Here is a 25261-nt window from a genome sequence, read left to right as displayed (position 1 = left end):
CTAACTTCTTCAGTGTGGCCTTTTCTCTACCTTTAGTTGTGGAGCTTGTTCTGCCAGTCTTCAGATTGATTTCTGGGGTATTTAGGATGATTTGATAGTTATCTAGTTGTATTCATGGGACGAGGTGAGCTTAGTGTCCTCTTAATCCACTGCCATCTTCAATATCCATGGGAATCTCTTTAGTCTCAATACAAGTCAGTTTGTTTTGTTCATTGATTGTGAGACAGGGATCATTAGTCTATGCTTATTCGGGTCACACAGAAATCTAGTGCTAATTTTGGTCAATAGTGATTACTCATCTTTCCACAATTTAGATCACTTGAGAATAAGTGAACATAAGCGGACAAATCCCCTAAACCACTTTCCTAGTTTATATGAACAATAGACTGGCACTGGGTTTTTGTTTGTTTGTTTCGATTTTTGTTTTTTATTTGTTTGCTTGTTTTTTAACAAGTGACTAGAAAGCTTATAACTAGATCCCTGGCCTCCACTTACCCTTGATTCTCCATTAGGAAACATCATATAGAAAAATATGCCAGGGGTGCCTGGGTGGCTCAGTCAATTGATTAAGAGTCTGCGTTCAGCTAAGGTCATGATCCCAGGGTCTTGGGATCAAGTCCCGCATTGGGCTCCTTGCTCAACAGGGAGCCCACTTCTCCCTCTCCTGCTCCCCCTGTTTTTGTGCTCTCTCTCTCTCTCTCTCTCTGTCAAATAAATAAATAAAATCTTAAAAAAAGAGAACTATGCCACGTAGAAATGTGTCTTTGTCAGGACATGTTATATTTCCCCCCTTTTCTTTCTCTCATATCAAGTTTTGTCTCTGTAGATACCACCTCTTACTCCTACAACATTTCCATTTTATCTTCCCTTCAGCAAACTGGTAGCGATTCCTACAAAGAAGTTAAATGAACACAGACTTCCAATGTAGTAACATACATTAAGTGGCTTTGGTGAGGCTTAACTCCTCAAGACTGGTGATAATGGGCTTATGAGACATGAAGGTACCTAAGAGATTTTCTTCAGGGGCCAAAGAGATATCTAATTGCATGAAGATGCTGAAATATGAGACAGGAGGAGTGGTGTAGAAAAGTGGAGAATGAACGTCTCACTAAATAGTGTCCAATTCGTTTATTTAAAAATGCTGGTCATCCCAAGTAAAATGCAATTAAAGTCTAGATTCTCCTTCCTTGGCTTTGACTTGTGGTCCCACAAAGCCCAAAGGAAAGTTTCTCAGATATTTCAATCCTAGAGTTTGTAGCAAGTAGTGTTAGCATAACTTGAAACTGAAGGACCAGTCAGAATCCCATCAAATTCTCCTCAAAATTGCAGTAATATCTCTAGAAATCATATTCCAAGCATTGTCTTGGAGATCATCCCAGTGAGGTCATACCTAAATACACTTTTCTAAGGGCCTTCCTAAAGACCCTCCTTTCCTTCCCACCTTTAAGTTTATTGCCCAAGTTTCCCACTGTCTATGGGAAATAGATTATATTTATTCATCTGGATTGCAGAGCTGTAATGGTGATAATCTTCAGGGAGGTGCTTATATCAGCTGTGCCTCCAGTGGTTCTGTTCAAAACCACTCCCTTTGGGGCTCTAATTAGGATGAACTGCCAGAGGCTTGTTTCTCACTTATGCTTAGATGCACTACCCCTTGGCCTCTCTAAGCTCTGATTAGCCTTCTTGCATGATGTGTAGGAATAGACAGATTAATGATTAAGTATCTCATTTAATTTTGCTTTTGATAAGACAGCAGTCATAGCTATTGTCCTTTATCATGTAGAAAGGCACACTCCTGATACTGCTTGGGTCTTTAAAAACAAGGCCAAGAGTAGCAAAGCAATTAAAATTCAAGAGAAATCATAAATTCTATTGGGATTTAGTATGTTATTTAATTCTTCTAACAGGGGCTGAATCCCAGGGATGATAGAAAAGTCTGGATGTTTGTTGCCAGCCTAGAGACATGGCTAGTTACAAATTGGAATGTTGTCTGACTTGGGGCCAGAGATCTCTCTAAACTGATTTTTAATGGCCTTGCCCTTCCTACTGAGCTGAATATGTCAGTCAACAAAATTCACTGCAATCCTATTGCATACTTTGTCCTGATTTAGTGATGGAGAGAACCCAGATAGAGAAGATTAAGTTGTGGCTTTTGTGAAGGTCACATCTAAGGAGTTCCTCTAAGAGTGATGCATATGGAATGACAATTCTCAATTCTATTTCCATGGAGTTCTACATTTGACAATGTTTCTCCTTATGTATAGTTACATTAGATTTTACAGATACCCTAAGTAGAAGCATGTACTAATTTAGTGAATCAGGGCATGGATTAATGCTATAGAAGAATCTAACAGAACAGTGTTTCCTGATAGCTCCAAATAATTTTCTCTATTATAAAATTGGAAGAAAGCTAGTGTGACAAAGTCAGTGCTAGAAATGGCTGAGGTAAAATCTGGTCATCTTTGTGCTTTCCTACCAGGCCTGAGTACAGCTGGCCTCTTTAGCAATCCATAGGGAAAGGGATGGCACAGGATTATATGATAGCTGCAACCCCACCTTCCCCCCAATCCTATTCTGAAAGGGTATCAGTGAGTGACTACTGTTTTTAGTTTTAGAGCTATATTTTCTCCTGTGTAAATGCTGGCTAAAATAGAATTGTAAAAAGAGTGAAGGTTTGCATATTTCAGAAAGAAGTTGAGTTTTGCCTTATAAATTTAGAAGGGTCAGTTTACTTTTAATAAGGTTCAGCCTTGCATATAAGTTCATTTGAACTGATTGCACATAGAATAGGAAAGCACTCCTTATCCTTAAATGCTTGAACTTTTATCATTAGCAAATCTTTCCTCTCTGTTCTTTTCTTAATATTGTAAACTTCCTGTGTTTAAGTTTTCCCCATCACTAAACTTGGGACAGAATATGTCATAGGAATGCAGTGAATCCATGTTGTTTGTTTGATGTAGATCAGTGGAATACAAACAAGAACATTACAACTCAGTTTAGAAAGGTCTATGCCTTAAGTCAGACAAAATGCCAGTCAATAACTAGCTGTGTTTCTGGGCTGATGATGAACATCAATCCTCTTTCTATCATTCCTGGGATTCAGTCCCAGTTAAAGGCATTAAGTTACACAGAAACATAAATTTAGCTGTGGTTCCTGTCTTTAAAAATTTCACAAGCTATTAGAAGAGAAAGTGATTGAACTAAATAATTACAGGATTAATCAATCTGATAGCTTTATCAAATGTCATAAACAACTCTCCTCAGGGGCCAGGCAGGTGATATAAACTAACTATTAATAAAATGAGTTGTGGAGAATGACAATTTATAAGTGAACAAATCCTACCTAAAGACTTCACATTTAAAATTATTTTAATGCTCTACCTGGCAATATATTTTTTGTCACATGGCTAGGATATCAGGACACTTTCCTTCCCTGGAAGAAAAGAGGCTATAAGTATAAGGGACAGAGTTGCATGAGTAGAAAAATAAAATTATGTTGATAGTTGCACTAGGCTTAATTAAACTGACTTTGTAATAAATATATATATTTCAAATAGATTGTGGAATGTCCAATCATGGAAATAGCATGTAGCTATCAAAAATGGTCTTAAAAGAATATTTAATGGCATTGGGGAAATTCTCACAAGATGAAGGTTGAAAAGGTCCTGATAAAACTCTTCTTTTTTTTTTTTCATGGACCAATCTAAGTTATTTATTTAAGCCATCTCCTGCCATAAGCAAATGGATGGAAGATTAGTATACTGGTCGTCATTTGATGCAAGTAAGGAAGGTGAGCTTAAGGTCCCATAGACTTTTCTGGTCCGTGTGCAGAGTCATGGTCCAAACCAGTGCTGTGGTCACCACTGGGTGGTGGTCCAGGTTCTCTTTATTCATCTTCATAGCCGGTTGGAAGTGGATTTACGTGAGAGTTATGGAATAAACTATGATTACCATCTCCCCAGGGAAAGGGCTTGGATCTGATGCAGAGATGGGGGTGGCCGATGAACTCAGGTCTGTCGTGCTTTCCATGAGGTGACTTCAGGAAGACATTCAGCATGCTCACACCCACGCCAGGGAGCGTTACCAAGTAGGTGAGAGCCTTTCACATGCAAGCTGAGGCCTCCTCGCCATGGGCACCACTCGACATGGAATGCCCCAGCTGTGCCCCAGATGGACCTAGCAGCCCAGACAGCCAGGACACAGCTGCCACCACCCCCGCTATTTTTGACCTAGACCCTGATAAATTCTATCATCTATCATCTATCTATCTATCTATCTATCTATCTATCTATCTATCTATCTATCTATCTATCATCTATCTATCTATCTATCATCTATCTATCATAATCCTACTACATGGACACACTCATGGAAAATAAAAGACTAAGGAAATATACCAAAATATCTGCATTAGGTTATTCTGGGTGATGGGTTAGCTACACTTTTTATTGTCTTCTTTGTGTTCTTTCACAGTTTTGTAACAAACTCTATGTTGTTGTAATCAGGAAAAATTATAATTATATCTTAATGGACATGCTAAACCTAAAGAATGAATAAAGGGATTTCAATACAAGTAGAGCAAAAGAATGTATGGTAGAGAAAAGGCCATCCTACCACCTTCAAAATCATAATCACCTAAGCAATTGCATAGACACAAAGCTATTTCTAGTTTAATTCTGAGCCTGTTCTAGGTAGCTTATGCAAAACTGTATGGCAACTAGCAAAACCTAAACCCTGTTTTATTTTCAGAGACTGTAAACAGTTGTGTTTGTGTGTGTGTTTTAGATTTGTCAAGGCTCTCCCTTCTCCGTGTACTGGTACACCTTGCTTCAACTTATAAATGTATTCTTTTTTACAAAAAAGATTTTGTTTATTTGAGAAAGAGAGAGAGAGAGTGTGCACAGAGGGAGAAGTAGACTCCCCGCTGAGCAGAGAGCCTGATGTGTGGTTCAATCCCAGGACCCTGAGATCATGACCTGAGTCTAAGACAGATGCTTAACCAACTGAGCCACCCAGGCGTCCCAATAAGTGTATTCTTGAAAACATATGTGTGTGTGTGTGTGTGTGTGTGTGCATGTGTGCATTGTAGACTGCCCAGTAGGAATAGAATTTTCTTTAGTTAAGTACCTACTATGTTCCAGATACTCTGTTAGTTGTTTTCCAAACACAGTTTCACTCATCTATACAAGTTAGAAAATTAGCTACTGTGTCCCATATTTTACAGGTGAGAAAACAGATTCAATGAAGCTATATTACTTGCTAAAGGAAATTGACACAGTTCAAGAGTGGCTGAGCTGAATCTTGAATTCACCGTGTTCTGGTCAAAATCTGTGCTTCTTCCATCGTACTGATTTTGCCTAATGTTTGCCACCCAACCTCTGAACCTTGGTTTCTTTATCTTTAGTATGAAGAGATGACAATATAAAAATGCAGGACTTTTTCAATTCTGACATTTTATGAGTCTGTAATTACAACCAAACTCATAGAGCTGTTACGAGGATTCTGTGCAATTGTCTTTAAAAAGGGGGCAAAGTATGATACAAAGTCAAGGTGTTATTTTGTTAAATCAAATACTACTGTCCCATACACTCACATAATTTCAGAGCTGCTTCATCATTCCAGCTGACAACTCTTCAACAGTTGTACCTAAAGTTGTCTCTCTAGTTTGTTAGGCTCCAAGCCTCAAGGTAAATAAGCACATGCATGCACAAATGCTTGGTGTGTGGGAATGTGAGTATTGAGATGCAAGGAACTTTAAGAAATTGAACAATTTTTTTGTATTGTGAATGTCAGCATCTAACTGAATTTTTATATATTACTTGTTTTTGTAGGTTTTGTTGTATTTCTAAATTGGACCTGCTTGAAAGAGTATGGCATACAAATAGAGAAATCAGCCTGAAGTAAATGAAATGTTACCTTACTCTGTCAAGATTCTTCAAGATGTTTTTAAAGTGTTATCATTAGCCTAGTACTATGAAAAATCTACATTCACTTTGTGCTTCGATCTGGAATTTGTAGCAGATTTTCAGTGAGTTAGTTAAAAAGGAATATCCTTTTCATAGCTATTTACTACCCTTTCCCAAATTTAGCCTTCCACAATGTAAACCAAATTGTAGAACACCAAAAGCCTTTCACTACTGAATTTCATGCACTAATTGGGCACAGAATGCTTTCTTGCCTGTGTAAATGGCTTACATATGCGACCTCTAATTCAGCAGGTTTAAATTAAAGAACACAAAAATTATAAGGAGAGGACCTCTGCATTGTGGGCTATATTTTCTATTCTTAAAGAAATTATATATTTAAATATATACACAATTTACATATATTTATTTATTTAAGTTATATTATATATAAATATATATATATTTCATGCATTTGTTGTAAAAATATTTTACATTTTTTTGGAAGAAGGGGAGGAAGGGGATGTTTTTAAGGAAATTATAAGAAAAAAATCACTTTGATCTGTTCATCTATTGAAATCATGTAACAATATTTATTGTAACAGATTTTTCATAAAACAAAGAAACATCCTGACAAGAAGTTTCAGCATAGGCAGTTGGAAGTAGGTAATCTCTTAAATAAATACTAGGTCAAAGATAGGATGGTTGTAGCACATGTTCTATGTATAGGGATAATTACTTAGTGATATTTCAGGCACGTTTAAATCATGTATTATGATGATATTGCATTCTATTTATCTTTTAAATCATTAACATTATAATTTTACACAAGACAGAATATTTTTATTTTACTTCATTAGTCTAGTATTAGAGACAACATAAATAGTTTAGAAGAAATAAATTCAGAAGTAAATAATTATATTCCTAGAACTAAATACAGTTGATTGAAATGTGTTTAAGATTTAGAATAACATTTCTCTAACCTATTGATTCATACTGACCATATTTGTAAGAAAAATAAAAGTCTGTCCTCATAAATGTCTCTGTTACTCCTGCATGGATTGTACTCTGTGGTAGCATCTGAAACTTTTGCTATTTTCATATAAGGAATGGTGAACTTTTGTAACATTTGGCTTGAGGGCCAAATATTGGAGTCCCTCTTCTTTTGGCCATCATACAAACTATGTGACATTGTTTTAATTTACAAAATTCAAGTATTGTTGAGTGAGAGAACTTTGTGCAAATCTATATTAAAAGAATGCAACCTGTTCAAAATTGTGAAGTTTATAGTTAGTAATACCAACTGAGGATAAACATGGCTAAGCTGAGTTCCTTGAGAAACAAGTCAGAGGGTAATTATTTGTGTCTTAGCCTGGTCTTATTGTTAGCTTCATAAACAACCCAGAGGGAATTCTGTGGCTCTATTCCATCTTAAGTCACTAATATCTGCCAAAATAGTAAACAAAAAGTGAATACATAAATAATAAAGGTCTTTAACATACCTGGATAAGTGTAGTTATTTAATTTGTTTTGATTTTGCCTTAGTTGTATGCAAGATTCTTTGGTCTGATGAATTTGGAGAAAAACACCATAGAAAGTAAAATTTGTGTTTGCATTATTCAGCTCGCTTTGAATTAACTACGCTGTAGTAGTTCATTTTTTAGTTTCTCTGACAACTATACAGTTTATCTGTCCTTTGCAAATGAGTGCAGTGCATTGCAGAAGTCCAGAAACCACAGTCAAATGTTTCCCTAGTCATGCTGTGTTAATCAGGATACCATAAATCTGTTACTGTCACATTCTTTAACTGTAGCCCTTGTATTATAAAAAATGTATTATAAATTAAAAAGTAAATAAATAGGATCTACTAAGCCAAAAACTAAAAAAAAAATCTTCATTGTTTTTATTTGTTTTAACATCAATAGTTTAAAAAAAAATTAAGAGAGGAAGCCTGATCATCCCAGTTGGATTACAAAATACAGCCCAACCACTACTTTAGAAGATAAAGTACAGATGTTCTATAATGAAGGGAACTGGGAATTCATCTCGGTAACCAACTTTGTGACCTCAAAGCTGCTTCACTGTTTACAGATATATTCATTTAGGTGAGACCCACACCTAGTGGTAATGATGAAAATGTGTTGGAATGTTTAAGACTCCATCATGCTGATATTCTCAGTAGCAAGTGTACAACATACTCTTGGATTGAGGATGAAAGAATGCTACAGTTGAGTTCCAGGTGTGATGGAGATTTATGACACCCTATTATTATGATTTTCTTTAAGCCTTGAATTCCTACAGTAATTCATCTGAAAAACCTAGCAACACTGCAATGGTTTGCAAAACCAACTGACATATAAGAAAGCTTTGTTTCTGACGGCATTAACTCTACAGATAATTACAATTATTAACTCATGTGACATGCTTGTGTTTGAGGATAAGGTTAAATGGTTGCTTCTCTACTGCATGTCCTTTGATACTTCCTACTTTTGAAATCGCTTCCATAATTGTTATAAATAAAAGAAAGGTGGTCTGTTTTTTCAATTCATTTGCTATGTTGCTCTTTCTCTTAAGTTTAATATATGTGTCATACACACAGATATGTATACTCATAGCCCACTAGACTATGCTTTTCAGGATGTATGATTATCCTTTATCTGTGTGGATTCTGACTTTGGTGGTGAAAATTATCCATTTACAGACAAATATAAGTCCAACTTTTTTGGATTCTAAATATAATATGTCTTATACAAAACTCCCAGTGAACGCTTTTCTAACCCCAACATTATGCTATGCTGTTTTTATTACACCATCTAACTTTTTAAATAAACAGAACTATGTATTCATTCAATGGTTATGATAATCTGCTCTAAATGAATCACCAATTTTAAGAGATAGTACAAAATTCTAAAATTGTTATGATCATAACTAATATTTTAACAACTCAGCCTCCCTCACTTTGCTCATACAATCCCATCAATTTAGAATCTCTTCTTTCCTTCTCTATGCAAATTATACACATAAATCAGTATAATCTCAAATTCCACTTATCACTTCCATGGCTTTTGATTCTTTTGATTTAAAATATTTTCTCTTTTAGAAGGAAAAAAGAATGATGGATCACATGAGTAGACTTAAGGAACTCGTGACTCCATCAAATGTAATAACATTCATATCATAGAAGTCCCAGAAGAAGAAGAGAGAAAAGGGGGCAGAAAGTTTGAGGAAATAATAGCTGAAAACTTCCCTAATCTGGGGAAAGAAAGAGACACCCCAATCCAGAAGGGACAGAGAACTTCCATCAAAATCAAGAAAAGCGGGCCAGCACCAAGACATATTGTAGTTAAATTTCCAAATTTTAGAGATAAAGAAAAAATTCTAAAAGCAGCAAGACAAAAATCAGCAAGACAAAAGAAGTGCTTAACTTACAAGGGAAGACCGGAAGGTTAGCTGCAGATCTCTCCACAGAAACTTGGCAAGCCAGAGTAAAGTGGCATGATATATTCAACGTGCCAAAGGGGGGATATCTGCAGCCAAAAATAATCTGTCCAGCAAGGCTATCATTCAGAATAGAAGGAGAAGTAAAAAGTTTCCCAAACAAAAACTAAAGGCGATTGAGATCACTAAAACAGCTCTGCAAGGAATATTAAAGGGGACTCTGAGTGGAAAGGGAAGACCAAAAGTGACAAAAATGAAAGGAACAGAGAAAATTTCCAAAATCAATGACAAAACAAGTAATAAAATGGCACTAATACATATCTATCATTAATTATTCTGGATGTAAATGGACAAAACTCTCCAATCAAAAGATATAGGATGTCAGAGAGAATGAAAAAACAAGACCCATTTATATGCTGCCTACAATAGATTTATTTTAAACCTAAGAGACCTGCAGATTGAAAGTGAGGGGATGGAGAAATATTTATCATGCAAATGGATGTCAAAAGAAAGCTGGAGTAGCAATGCTTATATCAGATAAACTAGACTTTAAACAAAGACTGTAACAAGAGATGAAGAAGGGCACTATATCAAAATAAAGGGGACTATCCAAAAAGAAGATCTAACAACTATAAATATTTATGCCTCCAAATATATAAAACAATTAATAACAAATATAAATGAACTCATTGATAATAATCCAATAATAGCATGCTACTTTAACACACCACTTACATCAATGGTTGGATCACCTAAGCAAAAAATCAAAGAGGAAACAATGGCTTTCTATGACACACTGGACTAGGTGGACATAACAGATACATTTAAAGCATTTCATCCCAAAGCAGAATACACTTTCTTTTAGAGTGCACATGGGACAGTCTCCAGAATGGATCACATACTAGGTTACAAATCAGGCCTCAACAAGTACAAAAAGACTGAAATCAAAAACAAGACAAAAAGACTGGCTTATTATCTGTCCATAACACTATGAAACTTGAAGCTAACCACAAGGAAAAATTAGGAAAAAAACAGATACATAGAGGTTAAACAACATGCTACTAAAGAATGAATGGGTCAATTGGGAAATTAAAGAAGAAACTAAAAAAAAAAAAGGGAAATGAATAAAAGGGAAAACACAATGGTCCAAAACCTTTGGGATACAGCAAAAGTGGTCCTAAGAGAGAAGAATATACCAATATATGCCTACATCAAGAAGTAAGAAAAATTTCAAATAAACAACTTAACCTTACATCTAAAAGGGCTAGAAAAAGAACAACAACGAACCTTAAAGCTAGTGGAAGAAGGGAAATAATAAGGATTAGAGCAGAAATAAATGACAGAAACTAAAAATAAACAGTAGAATAGATCAATGAAACCAGGAGCTGGTTCATTGAAAAAAGTAATAAAATTGATAAAGCTCTAGCCAGACTTATAAAAAAGAAAAAAGAAAAGACCCAAAAAAGTAAAATCACAAATGAGAGAGGAGAAATAACAACGAACAGCACATAAATACCAAAAAAAATGAGAATATTATGAAAATTTGCATGCCAAAAATCAGACAATCTTGAAGAAATGGATAAAATCCTAGAAATATAAAAACTACCAAAATTGAAATAGGAAGAAGTAGAAAACTTGAACCGACCAATAACCTGCTTAGAAATTGAATCAGTCATTAAAAATATCCCAAGAAACAAAAGTCCAGGACTAGATGGTTTCATGAGGTCAGTCTACCAAATATTTAAAGGAGAGTTAATACCCACTCTTCTAAAACTATTCCAAAAAAAAAAAAAAGTGGAAGGAAAACTTCCAAATTCATTCTATTAGGCCATCATTACCCTGACTCCAAAACCAGACAGACTCCTCTAAAAAAGAGAACTATAGGCCAATATCCCTGATGAACATGGATGCAAAAATGTTCAACCAAATACTAGCAAATCTTATCCAGCAGTACATTAAAAGAATCATTCACCATGATCAATTGGGAATTATTTGTGGGCTGCAGGGTGGTTCAATATTCACAAATTGAACAACGTGATAAACCACACTAATAAAAGGAAGGATAAGAACCATATGGCCTTTTCAATAGATGCAGAAAAACCATTTCACAAAGTACAACATCCATTCATGATAAAAACCCTCAACAAAGTAAGGATACAGTAAACATACCTCAACATCATAAAGGCCGTATAGGAAAAACCCACAGCTAATACCACCTTCAGTGAAGAAAAACAGCAAGCTTTTCCTCTAAAATCATGAACAAGACAGGGATGTCTACTCTCAACATTGTTATTTAACATAGTACTGAAAGTCCTAGCCTCAGCAATCAGACATCAAAAAGAAATAAATGATATCCAATCAGCAAGGAAGAAGTCAAACTTTCACTATTTGCAGATAACATGATACTCTATATCGAAAACCTAAAAATTTCTTGATCTCTCATTTTCAAAAATTATAAAAAGAATCAGCAGGCTGTTAGACTTTCAGGTTCTGAAAATTTTTAGTTTAACTCCTAATCTCTCCCCTCAAAATTTTTTTTTCACCACAAGACATGTGGTCTGTAAGACTGGCGTACATTTAAGATGTGTGTGTGGATGTGAGAGGAAGAGAAACAGAGAGACAGAAGATACTTCCATGTAGTTTACTTTACTATATAATGACTTGGCTTTCACCTATAGGGACAAATGACACTTAAGTATTTCTGGTCACTTGGCAAATCAAAGAGTAGACAAACAACACAGGGACTGAAATGTCAGATGTCTGCTTTTTCCCTTCACATGTGTATTTCAAAACAAAAACCGGAAAAAAATGGACTTTCAAAATAGGAGACTTTGGTAAGTTTCGTGTGTGCTGCAGCTACCCTGTTGCAGGCTTGTGTTTAGATTGGATCCAAATGCCTCACTGACAGACATAGGACAAGTCCAAATAGTTGCTTCTAGATAAAGTTATTTACACTGAAGTTTGACCCCCGAGGGCAACAGAGCAGCTAAGTATCCTGGGAAATACTAACAAACAGGCCTACTTTGCTCCAGATCATTCAGATTAAAAACAACAACAACAACAACAAATTTCTGATAACTTCAAAGCTTCTTTCCCCCAGCATGCATCCTAGTTTCCATGAAAACAGGAATTTGAAACTTATATCCTTTATATCAAAATATCAGGAAACAGGCCCTTAGCATTTGGTTTCTGTCTCAAAGACTTTCAACAATATTGGCCACATACCATTTTCTATTATGGTTATAGGCCAGCAAGGTCACACAATGTGAAAGAAGCACAATCATTTTTACATTGTAAGGTCGGTTTTAAAAAGAATTTTGAAGTTAGACTGCGATGAAGGAAGGATTTAATTTGGTCAGCCATATGTGATTCATCAAGTATGAATATGCTTATGTAACATGCATTATACTGTATGTGTTTGTTCCTAATCCTTTACACACTTGTGGCCCAAGTAGTGTCCAGATTGTGAGAACATTTTCTCAGTTCTTGGTCTGATTTAAATACACATCTTGAATTAAATGTAAGTTTAAATTTGTAATGTTTTAACAAAAGTTTCAGGAAAGGGTTGTAATTGAGTAGAGATAAATTTGTTTTGTAATTGTTGATATAATGTGAGATTTTAAAGGAAGACTTCACTGAGCATGGGACATTTAAAATAAATTTTGTTAAAGCCGATATCTCAATACAAGATGTCATCCAAGCCCCCTGCCATTTTAAGAGAAATATTTCTTTAAAATAATATTCAATACAACAATTTCCTTGTGCATGAAAAGAATTAGCCTCTTTTCGTTGAACTGTAACACAGAACCTTTCTTTCCATTCATCTCTTGTCTCCTTTTATAGTGATATTGCTTTTCTTATTATTCAAGTAGAAAAAAGACAGCCTTGAAATCTGAAGGACAGACCTCCCCAATACACACACTGTTTGCAAATGAGCCTTTATACCATTGCATTGAATAAATGTTTTCCTTTTATGTCATACATGTGATTCAAGTTCTTTGACAAAACGTAAGTGTATTTTAACAGTTGTCAATAACCATAATGGGTACTTCCTCACTGAAGACAAACCTGTAATTTGGTAGTAGGAGATATGCTAATATTGTAAATCATGGTGTTCTTTTTGTTTACCTGTGGCAGTGGTAACCTTTGAATTACAGCTGTGCCATTGATCTGGATTGCTGCTCATTTTATCTAGAAAATTATTATTTATAGGCTCAAAGGAACTTAATACTAATGTGAAGTTCAATCTGAGACAAATAAGGAGATGTTTATTAAATGGGGTAAATTGAGGCTAACTTTTTTATTTGGGGGTTTGGAATATGAAGAAAGTTTATTACATATCCAAAACAGTAGAAGAAGAGAAGGAATTTCTTTAAATAGCCAGTGGCAGAGGAACAACTTAATTTCAAGCCCAGTGCCCTTTCTCTCCTGTATTGCAGTTGTTGGACAAGTATGCCGGGATAGTGATTGAGGAGGGAAAACATTCCTTCTTGCTTGGGAGAACAAAATGTTACACGAATTTCTTACCTAAGGAGACCAAGTCAAGAAAGTGCTCAACTCAAGGAGCACTAAAGAAACATTTGAAACAATAAATTCTGCTGCTTTTACTTCAGTAAGAATTTTCAATCTGTACCCACATAGAAAATTTAACTTCCCGAAAAAAAGAAGAAGAAAATAACAGATAATAAAAATGGTCCTGTGCATTTGAAGCATCCCTGAAAAAAGTGACAAAGTTAATCTTTATATAAAATTTGAGATTGTTTTCCCCTTTCCTGTCAAGGGGGTTAGGGCAAGATTCCATATTGAAATATTTTTGGGAAACCAGAAAAAATAAGGGGAAATATTTTTTTTTTCATTTTCTCGTCTGAAGATCTAATTTATTTGATTTTATTTATTTTTTTAAGATTTTATTTATTTGACAGAGAGAGACAGCAAGAGAGGGAACACAAGCAGGTGGAGTGGGAGAGGGAGAAGCAGGCTTCCCGCTGAGCAGGGAGCCCGATGCGGGACTTGATCCCAGGACCTTGGGATCATGACCTGAGCCGAAGGCAGATGCTTAACGACTGAGCCACCCAGGCACCCCATGAAGATCTAATTTATTTTAATGACATGAAAACTAGTAGTCAGGTTTATATGTAATAGTATGTGAATATATTTATTATATTTCTAGTAAACTCAGAGACCCTTCACTCTACTAAAAATCATAACCAAATAGCAAATCCATAGAAAGAGACATTTTATCTCATTTTGAAGAAGAGAGAGATTTCTGAGGTTTTTCCTCTCAAGGTTACTGCCTGTAGTAGAAGAAGAAAAAAAAATTAAGTTAGACACCAAACTGCTAACACTGAGTACTTTTTTGTACTTCTTTGTACTTGGCACTTATCTGAATTTCCTTTGTTTTCTAAATATATTAGTAGATGAGTAAAAGTTATTTTTTTAATTGTTGGTCTGATATCATATACTCATTTTCTTTCCTTATATATGTACCATTTGAACCTTTTAAAAGTTACTATTCTGATTCACAATTTTGAGAATAGTGAGGTAAATAGTAAATAGAAGTGAAATATTTATTCTTCCATATATTCATACTAAAATATTTCTTGTACATCTCCAATGTAGACTGTTTAGTGCTCTGTGAAATGTAAAGTTGAAGACAGCATAATCCCTGATCTTGAGGAACCAAAAATGCTAGAAGCTTTTACATATATCTAAAATAGTCATATGTGGAAAAAAAATAGTCATATGTGGTAAGACGTGGTGCAAGCTCAGTGTTGTAAGAGTAAGCTATGAATACCAGATGAAACATTTTGATCTTATCTTGTAAGTATAGATGAGATTAAAGGTTTTAAATCAAGGATATGATCAAAATGATGCCACAGAAAGATACATTTTCTGGCCATGTTTGTAGTGCTGCATTAGAATAGGTTGGAGTCTAGAATAAAGAGGCCACTTAGGAGACTATTGCAATGTGAGACACCAGAATCACAGCAGTACTGTCAGTGTGCAGACCCTGAGAAAGAAAAATCAGCTAGTTTGTGTTTGGTATTGCTGTGGGGTGAGACTGGAGCAGGGAAGGAGGGGAATGGTGGCTGGCCACACAGAGAATTGAAACAAAACTATCTCTGAAGTTGTTAACTTTGGAAGACTAGGAAAATATTGTCACTTGACAAAAAAAATTCAGTGCCTCCAGATGCATAGAGCTGATGACGAATTTCAGTTTTAACAGGAAGTTTACAATTGAAGAAAAGGAAAACAAATTTCAGGGATTCTGTCCCTTGGCAATGCAGTTTAACAAAAAGACCCAGGCTAAGGCATTAGGAGACTAAGATCATATTTTTAACCCTATCACAAGCCACTTTTCTGTGCCTCCCTTTCTCTGTCCGTGGACAGAGTGTAACCATACTTCTCTCACAGGGATATTCACTGAGAGGTGGGGCAAGTGATTAGGCTTCCTCAGAAGGAAGTAGACATAGAAATCCTAGCTTCATTATGTTCTGCTCAATAATAACCTACTCACAGAGTAACAATAACAGTGGTTGAAATATGTGAAAAGCAGTGCCTGGAGGAAACAGAACAAGACTCTTTTGTGAGTTAAAAAAAAAAAGAAAGTAAAAGAAAAAAAAAACAGACCTTTTGAAGAGGAGAAAGAGAAGAGTAAAATCAAAAGAACTCCTTAGTACCGTATTGGTGATCTCAAGGTCTAAAACAGTTAATGCATGTCTGTAAGCACCTTGTTTTTTTCTTTTAATTCCTTAAACTGGTTAGACATATAAAATATTATAGGGTGTGAATTCATATTCGGGGGTACCTGGAGCGGGGTGTGTAAATAAAAGAGGGAAAATTTAATTGCATGATCCTTGGAAAAGGACTTTTGTAAAACGTGTTTGAAATTTTCTCCCTAATACAACTGAGCCTATCTTGTTCTCTATTGACAGTTCCATTTTTATTTTTTAATTGGTACAAAGAAAAGATTAATATTCAATATTGTAGACTATTATTTAAAAGTTTCATTAAATTTCAAATGAGCAAAATTGAGTGGGAAATAATGTTTTTTTGTACAAAGATCAAAATGAAGTACTAGGATTGGAAATCTTTTCACATTACCTTCATCATAAATTTACATTCAATTGTTGATTTTTACAAATCAAAAACAGGCTAATAAAAATTATATACCAAATCAAGAGTGTAAATGTGCTCACAGATTTGATCCAAAAAATGCCATTTTAAGAGAAAGGTTTGTATTTAAAATAGATCCCTGATTATGCTAATTATACTAATTCTTTCTTAATTATCGAATTGCTCAGCATTTGGTACAGTTTACCAAAATACAGAGAAATCCTACAGGAAGATGTGATTTCCTAATAAGAGCAGTCAAATCAAAATGATTTGAGAAAGTGATACATTCTCATCAGCTTGCTTCTTATGGTGCAGAGGGGAAACTGGAGGATGGCAACTTAAGTTTTCATGACCCATTTATCAGATCACAACCCAATTTAAGACTCATAAATAAATCCACAACATAAATTGAGGAAAGCTAAAGCTTATTCACTTTAATAACCATAAGGATTGAGGATAATATATTAAAATTGAAATGGGAAACCACCTGAAGAGTCAAGATAAGAAAATGAATCAGAAAATTTTCAATTGAAAGCATTAAAATTAGTGTTAAAGAAAATAATTTGCACAAAGTATTAAAAAGAGGAAACTACACTAATTGAAAGTGTTAATGCATATAAAAATGGAGAGAGAAATCACACAACAGCAAAAAGCCATCTTTGCATGTAACAGGGTTTTGTTTTTGTTTTTTGTTACCATTTTATGTTTTCTACTTAGAAATAAGCAAACTCATAATCTTCCTTAAAGTGATACATACAATAAATGCAACACAACTAGGAAAAACATGAAGATTAAAAGAAGCGTTGGGAGAACATTTAACTTTGGTCATTTGGACTGGATTTTAGAAAAGAAAAGTCACTCAGACCATTGTTTCCTTTGTTGAGGCTCATTTCATAACCTAAACAGAAACACCTCCATATTTGAAGGAAAAACTCAATTATAATATCTGAGATGAGGGTGATTGTGACCAAAGCAATCTTTCTAACTATCCCTCCCAAAATACATGATTCTATTTACCTGAGAAAATCATACACATGCATTTCAAAATAAACAGCTTTTTATTTCATAGAGAACTGGTCACAATGAGTTCAGGTTGCAGAGCTGCCTGTTTGGACAACCAAAAAAGCAGTCTCAAGGATTCAGGAAGTTAGGCTCACTTCTTTTATTGACACTGTGTTTTCCATATCTCAAAATAACTCCCGGGGTTCTAGCTCTTCCACTTAGCAATATTTCTAAATTACTTCCTTTTCTCTGTCCTCTCACTTAGCAAACCTGCAAAATACTGAACCGGTTTAAAAAATGACCAAAGCTTCTGATATTTTAGAAGTCTTTTAAATAGAAAGGATTTTTTAAGTGCTAGTGGTAACTAAATAGTGAAATCTGATGCTAAAGAGTATGCTTATTTTAACTAGTGGTACAGTTCCTGTGTGTGGAGAGTGGCGGCTCCACATTCCTGCACCTCTAAGTAGTGGGCAGAGTGGACTTACTTTGGGGGCACTTTACTTAAGCCAACAGAATGTGGTCCTGTTCCTCCCAGATAATTTCCTAGGACACACTGGCATTCAAAAATCCTGAGCATAAGCTGCAAAGATTTGGCAACTGTTGTGGTTTTGATGTGTGTGTGTGTGTGTGTGTGTGTGTGTGTGTATTCACAAACACACAGGCATGAAGTACGGTCTGTTGAGAAAAATAGACCAGTTTCAGCTGGGAGCCTGGCATTCCTTAGGCAATAGCAAGAGCCAAGGAAGAATTAACATAACAATAAAAATTATTTTTAAAAAATTAAAAAGAAAAAGAAAAAAAAAGAACCAAGGAAGTAAAAAGGGACACTCACTTCCTTTATGCAGCCAGGAGACTGTTGATTTATCAACAGTGTTCCAGCTAAGGGCCAGATTCAGAAAAAGAGCTACCCTCTCTAGGACCTTATTTCTCTAAGTTCTGCAGGGGATAGGAGGTACAAAAGAAATACAGTGCCACCTTTGAGCAGTGCTGGATAATAAAGTAAAAATTGTTTTTTTTTTTTTGAGGTTCTTAGCCTCCCATTTATTATTTCTTATAGAGCCTCTTCCTTTTTCCTAGCCCATGTCTCTCTTATTTCTAGCTGTTTCTGAATTAATTTCTAATAAAGGACTATCTGATAATGAGGAGTATCGGTTACTAGGTAGGATCCCTTCTGAAGGAAATAGTAAAGTAGAGGCAATTAAAGCCTAAAATGTGTAGTTGTTATTTGAGGACCCCCAAAAATCACATCTCATAGACAGAGATGGCTACTGATTAATCCCTATGCAAGGTCTTACCTAAAATAATTTATTTGAACCAAGGCAGAATGCTACAGTTTGTGGACAAAAAAGGAACTCAATAAATTCTTTCTGACTTGAAGTAATTTGGCCACAGACCCCCCCCCAAAAAAATAGTATATGAACCTCCTTAGGTTACTCGTAGTTTACAAAGTATTACTCATATGTCCATGGAGTTTTAAGCATGAACCTAGAGATATTATCTTCATTGAAGAACATCATGCAAAATACACAAATTAATTTATGGAACTATTCTAATGGTCAGGGGCCCCAGCTTCCTGTTTGGCATGTTTTTGGCATGGTATCCAAGCAGTTCACCCAATCACCAACTTTGCATTCATTTCTTCTGACAAATAGCTCCGCAAAAACAAAATTGTTTTATTACTTTTTATTCTCTGGCATTCTTTGGCTTTCTCTAGAATTTTTGGTTGGAATTTTTATAATTTCTTCTATTTTTGCTACCCAAGTAGTTGGAGGGCAAAAACAGGAATAAGTAAAAGGATGCGCTAGTTGCAAACATTTTTTTCTCTGGTATGCTCAGAACTACCATTCCAAGTGTCTTCCAGAAATTTTGAGAGATGTGAGGAAATAGAGGTTGAGAACAAGTTATTTGGATTGTGCTTTATATGTATTTATATCTATCTATCTATTTATCTATCTATCTTTTATCTATCATGTATTTCCAACATATATCTATCCTAAAGTTTTTTTAAAGAAAAGCATTGAAGTCACTTTGTGTGATCTCTTTAAAGCCAATGAAAAAAGTTAGTTCTGGGCTTTAAAAAGGAAAGAATCAGGTTACATATCACCATATGAGAAGGTGCCTGATTAGGTTATTCTTTGCCTTTCTTATAACTTTCTTTTCTTTTCTTTTTTTATTTTTTTATATAACTTGCTTTTCAAATCTCCAGAAGAAGTGGAAATAAAAAGCAAGAAGACATTATTTGAAGGCTCAAAACCTCAGGAAATTTCTCTCTCTCTCTCTCTCTCTCTCTCTCTCTCTCTCTCTATATATATATATATATATATATATATGTATGAACTTTATTTGATACAAACTCATTCCTCATATCAGACCACAGTAAAATACCAGTGTGTAGATTGGGAGGAAATGCTAAAGAATGAAGACAACAATAACAAATGGGATGAAACCCAATAAATAAATGATTTAACTGTCATCAGAATGGATTATGTGTTTAGGGAATATTATTTCATCCAAATAGAGGAGGCTTGGCTTGCATTTTCACTGTTCATATTTAGTCATTGTCTCCTTGGGTACACAAGGGGCAGTCAATCCAAATTACCCGTCCTATAGGGCTCTCTCTCTGTCTCCTGCTTTTTGTTTGCCTATTCATTCCTTGCACAAAGCCCAGCCTAGAGAAGGAGTGGCTTGGGGGTGCCCGGAGGCATCTCACAACAATGGCTTTGAGTCCTCCGTTTAACTCTTCAACTGATTAATATTCTGTGTAGCCAGAAGCCAGCCTGACTCAGGGCCTTGGCTTAAAGAGCAGATGGATTATGGCCACTGCTCCTCAATTGATTCATTATTTAGGCCATTAATTTTCTTCTCACCAAAAACATCTGGCGTCTGATGCTTGGGGATAAACTGATATTAGCTTCAAGCAAGTTTAATAACAGGTTCATCATCTATGATTGCAGGTTAAAACCACAGACAAGAATTCAGAAAGTATCCAAGTATTTCAAAAGAAAGGATGCTGAATAAGCTGCTCAGCTTAGAAATATTTCAGAGAAAGGATTAATTTTGTTTTGTTATTTAAAAGAAAAATACACTCACGTTTTGGTATTTTTACGTTACTAATAATCTTAAATAAGAGAATAAATATTAAAGAACTTTGAAAACTATAAAGTGTGACACAAATGTGAGGTTGATTTATAAGTGTTATTCTTGCCTTCAATTCTTTTTAGAACAGGTGGTAAGAAGGTAAATAAATGACATTATTATTTTAGATTATAGGATTTTTAATAATATATTGAATATATCTTATTTTTATATCCCATGATAATTCATGTTTATTGGCCAGATCCTTTATCCTCCAGAGACTACTAAACTACATTTTGATCATTAAGCTCTCTTTTGCTAAAATAGCTAAAGGGTGCCGGCTATAATTCTACTACTCCTTTCTAAACCATTTTCCTTCTTTTGAGATGAAAACTTCTCTCATTTTAATGTTTCAGAAGCTTTTGCCTATCAAAAAACTATCCTGGGGAAAGGTTCTACTATCAGTCATTTACATCTTAGTATAAATGTGCTATCTCTCCTATAAAGGATTTGTAGTTAAAGACTAAAATGAAAGTGTAAAATGAAAGGACTATGACAAAGGAACTTAAAGTAACAGTAAAGGGATAAAAATATAAGTGCACACATGTATGTGTATATTATTCTGTCATTGGATACTTCCTGCCATACCAGAACACACACTTACATAGATGACTGGCAATTCTGCCTGTGTGCCTAGCTGTCCATATTGGCTGCAGGTAGGTGTTTGGCACCAATCTGCAAGAAGTTAAAAGCCCAGAGTGGTTGCCAAAATTAAACAGTTGTGTGGGTGGGCCTAGCTAGACATTCATAACAGATATCTGGCTTGGACCATCCCTGTGAGCTATAACTGCAACATGCTTCCTCCCAGCACTCCTGTGTCTTATGCAATGCTTGCTGGAAAGCTGCTCAAAGGTTAATGTCTTAAGAGAGGTGAATGAGCCTGTAGTGAACAGCCTCAGATTTGTAAACAAGCACACCCTCCAACTCCTAATTCAGTAGAAACTGTGAGTCAATAACAAAGGTTATTTACTAGGCTAGTAAAGTCCCAATAGAGATGATTGGTTATTTTTAAGGGTCTGAATACCAAGCACACAAAAAAGGATATTTCAATTTAGTCAAAGCCAGTTGGTCTTTTTTCTCAATTCTCCTTGAACAGAAAAAAGGGGATCCCTGCTTTCCCCCCATCTTTACACAGTTCTTTTCCTTCACTCTTATGCCCTATATTTTGATATATTTCTTCTTTTCAAGGAGAAAATGTCCCAGTGTGTGCAAGCTTTTAGAATGTATGATGGAAGGTAAGGATGAGAACTGTACCTGTCTTTCAAGGCTAAAGTCCAAAGACACATTTTAGGGGCATTTTCAAGACTGGGGCAGCCAAGGTAATTTCTGAGGCAAAAGTTCAGTTAATTGGTCATTTTGACAATTTCATTAATTTCTCCTTCACAGGTCCTTCAGCTTACTACCACTCAGCACCCCATTTCCACCCGCACTACCACTTATGGAATTTCCAGAGTTAATGAATTGCTTTAAAGGTGTGGAGAAGAGTGGTTCCCAGATTTAGAGATTTCACAACAGTTCACCTCCAAGAAAAGATTATTTGACCAACACAAAGTTGAAAGACTGCTAACTTTTCATTCTGTCAAATAACGTATTTAATGTTGTCTACTTACACTGTGACTCCATATAAGAAAGGTTATCTTAACACCAAACAAAATGTAAGATTGACAAAAATCTCAGTTAAACAAAAAACTATTTAGCGTTATACTATTACTCACTTCATTGTTCTTTTATATATATGTTTTTTCATTTCACTGTGACACAGGTCTGTTGATGTCTAGATGAGGACTGGCATTTGGGAAAAAGTGATGTAGACATTATCTGCATTCTCAGTGGGCCGATGATAATAGGTCATGGAATCTATGTCCATGATATTTACATTCACTGTTTGCTTAAAGATGCTATACTGGCTGCTGAATACAAAAGGACTTAACAAATGAAATTGTGATTAACAGAAATGGTCTTGCTCATGGATCTTTATTGACCTATGTATTTTATAATTTGAGTAGTACCATGAAAATGCCCCATCCCTGATTATAATGTGTCCTTATTTAAATCTTTCCATTACGGATTCACTACTTGGTGCTAGAAACAAATATTCTCAAAAAATTCAAATATTTTTGGAAAGTTAATTTTATACTATAAAGTATTATCAGTTGCTTGTGCTTTAATGTAAAAAGCCTTCCTCCTAAAAATTAACTCTGCTAAAGACATTGAAAGAAGAAAAGATTTTAAGTTCTAAGGACAAAGTTGAAGGACTAAAGGATCATTATGAAACATGGAAGAGAAGGGTAGAGCTCTGACCTGGACATCTTTAAAGTCTGAGTGTTCTAGGAACCTAGAAGGCAAAGTATAGGAGGTAACAGACATGGGAAAGCTCTAAACTAACTTGTAATTTTGCCAAAGGTATTGAGACTCTAGATAAAATCTTTTTTTTTTAAATATTTTATTTATTTGACAGAGAGAGACACAGCGAGAGAGGGAACACAAGCAGGGGGAGTGGGAGAGGGAGAAGCAGGCCTCCTGCCGAGCAGGGAGCACGATGCGGGGCTCGATCCCAGGACCCTGGGATGATGACCTGAGCTGAAGGCAGACGCTTAATGACTGAGCCACCCAGGCACCCCTAGATAAAATCTTAAATTCCCCATTTTTAGAGTATTCCACTCCTTTTATTCATTTTGTCCTCCATTACTCACACCCAAATAGTTACTGAATATGTGAGAATAATTAGTAGTATCCTTTATGGTAAAAAATATAATAGTTTTCTACCTACAATATAAGAGTGCATACACAGCTAATTTTAAGCCTTCTTAATGAACCTCTCTGGGGATCAACCTGCTATTGGGTATGACAGCTCTCCAAGGTCACTAAGTACTTCTGTATCCCATGCCAGTTCTCCTTCTTACAAATATTCACAGCAAGGATTTTATAACCCTGGGAGGGAGGGATCTTGCTCTCATTGAATTTAACCTCCTTTATCTGGTAAACCCTATAGTGGGAGCACATGTATCTGTAGCAAAGTTCAGTGAAGGCAGGCTTGTACTTTGCTTTAGTTTCTTGATATTTGGTCACATATACTACTCTGAAAAAGAACTGTCAACTAAGATGAGAAACCAACTTCTAGGTCTCTCAAATGTCCCTTTATCCTCCTTCCCAGAAGTTTAAGAAGCTGGGGCTTACCTTGACCTTTGGTTCTTCTAAGATGATTAAGTATATTAAATGATACTATGACCCTTGACCATATTCATTAAGCCCTAGTGGGCAATTGATTTTTCTTAATATCTTATTGATTCTAATTGGTACCTAGTATATTGACATTCAATATATTCCTGGTCCATATGATGATAATGAAGGTTACATTCATAATGGTCTGATGTAATTCCTTAGATATTTGGGTTGAGAGAAAACATAATCAACCAGCTACTATGTAATACAGTAGTCACATTCACAAAGTACAAAATGGAATATTGTTTATCATATGATTCCTTCATAGTCTCCAGATTTTACTTAGCAATCTGGGAAAAAAGGAAGGTTAGTGCCTCTTCTGGCTGAAGCTGACTCTCCTGAGAAAGTAGAAAATCAGAATGATAGAGCAAACTTTAAAGAATTGTCTATTTTCCAACTTCTTTCATGAGTTTCATCAGTCCTTCACTGTCCATAAAGGATTATAAATGAGCTGTTAATTCCAACTTCCCAAACTCAAATATGATCTAATTTTCAAAAAGCCCTCTTTCTTTTGGGCCCAAATAAAACATATTTTAACATTAAATTTATTGGTCAAGTTAGGGTTTTCAGATAAAATACAGGACATTCTGTATTTTTATTTGCTAAATCTGACAACCATAGAAAGGGAAAATATGTGGCAGTATAGCATATTGTTTAAGAAAACAGGATTCAGTGTTTGACAGATTCTGGTACAAACCATGGCTTTGACATATAGTAATTACATAACTTTAATAACATCACTTAACCTGTCTAAGCTTCAGTGCCTTCAACTGTAAATGGAGATGATAATAATATTTAGTTCATTGGGTTTTCTTAGAATACATTAGATCACCCATAAAAATTGATGTCTAATCCTCAATGACTATTGTCCTTGTTTTCTATTCATTGAGTGTGCCTACCTCATAACAACTGGAACCTAAGGATTATAACCCTGAAGTAAACAGGTGACAAAAAAATGAACTTTAAGAGAGAATTTAATGAGTGCTGCTCTCTGGCCGACTCTGATAACTGCCTGAGTTTCTGAGAACAAAGTCAGGAAAGCAGTGTTTGTTCAATCTTGAGAGGGACTACCTTCAAGCATTTGAATTAGCTAAGTAATTGAATATTCCTTAAATAATTTACAATTATACTCTGGTAGCAGTGTCCATGTCTAGGTGAGCTTTTTTTTATTTCCTAAATGGCAATGACAGTTCCACTGTCCAAAAATCCACTGTTCTCCTCTTCATCCCTCTGTCCCTTTAACCACTGACGACCACTGATCTTTTTACTGTCTCCATAATTGTGCCTTTCCTAGAACGTTATATGGTTAGAATCATACTGTGTGTAGCCTTTTCAGATTGGCTTCTTTCACTTAGTAATATGCAGTTAAGTTTCCTCCATGTCTTTTCATGTCTTGATAGCTCATTCTTTTTAGCCCTGAATATATTCCATTATCAGTTTATTTA

At 35.2% G+C, this 25261-nt stretch overlaps 1 pseudogene; it reads right to left on the bottom strand.

The window, feature by feature from the left end:
• Positions 1-3886: 3886 nt before the first annotated feature.
• Positions 3887-25261, bottom strand: part of LOC113930434 — a 91419-nt pseudogene continuing 70044 nt past the window's right edge.

Source organism: Zalophus californianus, chromosome X, assembly GCF_009762305.2.
Source record: "Zalophus californianus isolate mZalCal1 chromosome X, mZalCal1.pri.v2, whole genome shotgun sequence".
Lineage (NCBI taxonomy): Eukaryota > Metazoa > Chordata > Mammalia > Carnivora > Otariidae > Zalophus > Zalophus californianus.
The sequence above is the reverse complement of the archived record's forward strand: the minus strand, read 5'-3'. Positions and strand labels throughout refer to the sequence as shown.